Genomic DNA, 5000 nt, shown 5'->3' on the forward strand with positions numbered 1-5000 from the left:
GGAGCGCGCCCGTCTTCGGGGCTTGTTGCTGGCCGTTGGCGGAGCTCCAGCGGACCGCGGGGAGCGCGCCCGTCTTCGGGGCTTGTTGCTGGCCGTTGGAGGAGCTCCAGCGGACCGGGGGGAGCGCGCCCGTCTTCGGGGCTTGTTGCTGGCCGTTGGAGGAGCTCCAGCGGACCGGGGGGAGCGCGCCCGTCTTCGGGGCTTGTTGCTGGCCGTTGGCGGAGCTCCAGCGGACCGGGGGGAGCGCGCCCGTCTTCGGGGCTTGTTGCTGGACGTTGGAGGAGCTCCAGCGGACCGGGGGGAGCGCGCCCGTCTTCGGGGCTTGTTGCTGGCCGTTGGAGGAGCTCCAGCGGACCGCGGGGAGCGCGCCCGTCTTCGGGGCTTGTTGCTGGCCGTTGGCGGAGCTCCAGCGGACCGCGGGGAGCGCGCCCGTCTTCGGGGCTTGTTGCTGGCCGTTGGAGGAGCTCCAGCGGACCGCGGGGAGCGCGCCCGTCTTCGGGGCTTGTTGCTGGCCGTTGGAGGAGCTCCAGCGGACCGGGGGGGAGCGCGCCCGTCTTCGGGGCTTGTTGCTGGCCGTTGGAGGAGCTCCAGCGGACCGCGGGGAGCGCGCCCGTCTTCGGGGCTTGTTGCTGGCCGTTGGAGGAGCTCCAGCGGACCGCGGGGAGCGCGCCCGTCTTCGGGGCTTGTTGCTGGCCGTTGGCGGAGCTCCAGCGGACCGCGGGGAGCGCGCCCGTCTTCGGGGCTTGTTGCTGGCCGTTGGAGGAGCTCCAGCGGACCGCGGGGAGCGCGCCCGTCTTCGGGGCTTGTTGCTGGCCGTTGGAGGAGCTCCAGCGGACCGGGGGGAGCGCGCCCGTCTTCGGGGCTTGTTGCTGGCCGTTGGAGGAGCTCCAGCGGACCGCGGGGAGCGCGCCCGTCTTCGGGGCTTGTTGCTGGCCGTTGGAGGAGCTCCAGCGGACCGGGGGGAGCGCGTCCGTCTTCGGGGCTTGTTGCTGGCCGTTGGAGGAGCTCCAGCGGACCGCGGGGAGCGCGCCCGTCTTCGGGGCTTGTTGCTGGCCGTTGGCGGAGCTCCAGCGGACCGCGGGGAGCGCGCCCGTCTTCGGGGCTTGTTGCTGGCCGTTGGAGGAGCTCCAGCGGACCGCGGGGAGCGCGCCCGTCTTCGGGGCTTGTTGCTGGCCGTTGGAGGAGCTCCAGCGGACCGGGGGGAGCGCGCCCGTCTTCGGGGCTTGTTGCTGGCCGTTGGCGGAGCTCCAGCGGACCGGGGGGAGCGCGTCCGTCTTCGGGGCTTGTTGCTGGCCGTTGGAGGAGCTCCAGCGGACCGCGGGGAGCGCGCCCGTCTTCGGGGCTTGTTGCTGGCCGTTGGAGGAGCTCCAGCGGACCGGGGGGAGCGCGCCCGTCTTCGGGGCTTGTTGCTGGCCGTTGGAGGAGCTCCAGCGGACCGGGGGGAGCGCGCCCGTCTTCGGGGCTTGTTGCTGGCCGTTGGAGGAGCTCCAGCGGACCGGGGGGAGCGCGCCCGTCTTCGGGGCTTGTTGCTGGCCGTTGGAGGAGCTCCAGCGGACCGCGGGGAGCGCGCCCGTCTTCGGGGCTTGTTGCTGGCCGTTGGCGGAGCTCCAGCGGACCGCGGGGAGCGCGCCCGTCTTCGGGGCTTGTTGCTGGCCGTTGGAGGAGCTCCAGCGGACCGCGGGGAGCGCGCCCGTCTTCGGGGCTTGTTGCTGGCCGTTGGAGGAGCTCCAGCGGACCGGGGGGAGCGCGCCCGTCTTCGGGGCTTGTTGCTGGCCGTTGGAGGAGCTCCAGCGGACCGCGGGGAGCGCGCCCGTCTTCGGGGCTTGTTGCTGGCCGTTGGAGGAGCTCCAGCGGACCGGGGGGAGCGCGTCCGTCTTCGGGGCTTGTTGCTGGCCGTTGGAGGAGCTCCAGCGGACCGCGGGGAGCGCGCCCGTCTTCGGGGCTTGTTGCTGGCCGTTGGCGGAGCTCCAGCGGACCGCGGGGAGCGCGCCCGTCTTCGGGGCTTGTTGCTGGCCGTTGGAGGAGCTCCAGCGGACCGCGGGGAGCGCGCCCGTCTTCGGGGCTTGTTGCTGGCCGTTGGCGGAGCTCCAGCGGACCGGGGGGAGCGCGTCCGTCTTCGGGGCTTGTTGCTGGCCGTTGGAGGAGCTCCAGCGGACCGCGGGGAGCGCGCCCGTCTTCGGGGCTTGTTGCTGGCCGTTGGAGGAGCTCCAGCGGACCGGGGGGAGCGCGCCCGTCTTCGGGGCTTGTTGCTGGCCGTTGGAGGAGCTCCAGCGGACCGGGGGGAGCGCGCCCGTCTTCGGGGCTTGTTGCTGGCCGTTGGAGGAGCTCCAGCGGACCGGGGGGAGCGCGCCCGTCTTCGGGGCTTGTTGCTGGCCGTTGGAGGAGCTCCAGCGGACCGCGGGGAGCGCGCCCGTCTTCGGGGCTTGTTGCTGGCCGTTGGCGGAGCTCCAGCGGACCGCGGGGAGCGCGCCCGTCTTCGGGGCTTGTTGCTGGCCGTTGGAGGAGCTCCAGCGGACCGCGGGGAGCGCGCCCGTCTTCGGGGCTTGTTGCTGGCCGTTGGAGGAGCTCCAGCGGACCGGGGGGAGCGCGCCCGTCTTCGGGGCTTGTTGCTGGCCGTTGGAGGAGCTCCAGCGGACCGCGGGGAGCGCGCCCGTCTTCGGGGCTTGTTGCTGGCCGTTGGAGGAGCTCCAGCGGACCGGGGGGAGCGCGTCCGTCTTCGGGGCTTGTTGCTGGCCGTTGGAGGAGCTCCAGCGGACCGCGGGGAGCGCGCCCGTCTTCGGGGCTTGTTGCTGGCCGTTGGCGGAGCTCCAGCGGACCGCGGGGAGCGCGCCCGTCTTCGGGGCTTGTTGCTGGCCGTTGGAGGAGCTCCAGCGGACCGCGGGGAGCGCGCCCGTCTTCGGGGCTTGTTGCTGGCCGTTGGAGGAGCTCCAGCGGACCGGGGGGAGCGCGCCCGTCTTCGGGGCTTGTTGCTGGCCGTTGGAGGAGCTCCAGCGGACCGGGGGGAGCGCGCCCGTCTTCGGGGCTTGTTGCTGGCCGTTGGCGGAGCTCCAGCGGACCGGGGGGAGCGCGCCCGTCTTCGGGGCTTGTTGCTGGCCGTTGGAGGAGCTCCAGCGGACCGCGGGGAGCGCGCCCGTCTTCGGGGCTTGTTGCTGGCCGTTGGCGGAGCTCCAGCGGACCGGGGGGAGCGCGTCCGTCTTCGGGGCTTGTTGCTGGCCGTTGGAGGAGCTCCAGCGGACCGCGGGGAGCGCGCCCGTCTTCGGGGCTTGTTGCTGGCCGTTGGAGGAGCTCCAGCGGACCGGGGGGAGCGCGCCCGTCTTCGGGGCTTGTTGCTGGCCGTTGGAGGAGCTCCAGCGGACCGGGGGGAGCGCGCCCGTCTTCGGGGCTTGTTGCTGGCCGTTGGCGGAGCTCCAGCGGACCGGGGGGAGCGCGCCCGTCTTCGGGGCTTGTTGCTGGCCGTTGGAGGAGCTCCAGCGGACCGCGGGGAGCGCGCCCGTCTTCGGGGCTTGTTGCTGGCCGTTGGAGGAGCTCCAGCGGACCGCGGGGAGCGCGCCCGTCTTCGGGGCTTGTTGCTGGCCGTTGGAGGAGCTCCAGCGGACCGGGGGGGAGCCGGGCGTTCGAGTTGCCCAGGCAGGGGGTTATCCTCCACTAGCAAACCTCCATGAGCAGCGGAGCCCGTCAGCTGCGCCAAAAAGAACCACACGAGGGCGGCCTGGGGTTGAAATCCCCCGCCACATAGGAACGAATGCCGGGCGTTCGAGTTGCCCAGGCAGGGGGTTATCCTCCACTAGCAAACCTCCATGAGCAGCGGAGCCCGTCAGCTGCGCCAAAAAGAACCACACGAGGGCGACCTGGGGTTGAAATCCCCCGCCACATAGGAACGAATGCCGGGCGTTCGAGTTGCCCAGGCAGGGGGTTATCCTCCACTAGCAAACCTCCACGAGCAGCGGAGCCCGTCAGCTGCGCCAAAAAGAACCACACGAGGGCGACCTGGGGTTGAAATCCCCCGCCACATAGGAACGAATGCCGGGCAACCAGGGGTCGAAATCCCCCATTGAAATGAATGGCGGGCAACCAGGGGTCGAAGTCCCCCATTGAAATGAATGGCGGGCAACCAGGGGTCGAAGTCCCCCCATTGAAATGAATGGCGGGTTACCAGGGGTCGAAATCCCCCATTGAAATGAATGGCGGGCGACCAGGGGTCGAAATCCCCCATTGAAATGAATGGCGGGCAACCAGGGGTCGAAGTCCCCCATTGAAATGAATGGCGGGCAACCAGGGGTCGAAGTCCCCCATTGAAATGAATGGCGGGCTACCAGGGGTCGAAATCCCCCATTGAAATGAATGGCGGGCGACCAGGGGTCGAAATCCCCCATTGAAATGAATGGCGGGCAACCAGGGGTCGAAGTCCCCCATTGAAATGAATGGCGGGCAACCAGGGGTCGAAGTCCCCCATTGAAATGAATGGCGGGCTACCAGGGGTCCAAGTCCCCCATTGAAATGAATGGCGGGCTACCAGGGGTCGAAGTCCCCCATTGAAATGAATGGCGGGCTACCAGGGGTCGAAATCCCCCATTGAAATGAATGGCGGGCGACCAGGGGTCGAAATCCCCCATTGAAATGAATGGCGGGCGACCAGGGGTCGAAATCCCCCATTGAAATGAATGGCGGGCAACCAGGGGTCGAAGTCCCCCATTGAAATGAATGGCGGGCTACCAGGGGTCGAAATCCCCCATTGAAATGAATGGCGGGCGACCAGGGGTCGAAATCCCCCATTGAAATGAATGGCGGGCTACCAGGGGTCCAAGTCCCCCATTGAAATGAATGGCGGGCTACCAGGGGTCGAAGTCCCCCATTGAAATGAATGGCGGGCTACCAGGGGTCGAAATCCCCCATTGAAATGAATGGCGGGCGACCAGGGGTCGAAATCCCCCATTGAAATGAATGGCGGGCAACCAGGGGTCGAAAGTCCCCATTGAAATGAATGGCGGGCGACCAGGGGT

Source organism: Leptonotus elevatus, unplaced genomic scaffold (assembly GCF_054856555.1).
Source record: "Leptonotus elevatus isolate MCC_2025b unplaced genomic scaffold, RoL_Lele_1.0 HiC_scaffold_84, whole genome shotgun sequence".
Taxonomy (NCBI): domain Eukaryota; kingdom Metazoa; phylum Chordata; class Actinopteri; order Syngnathiformes; family Syngnathidae; genus Leptonotus; species Leptonotus elevatus.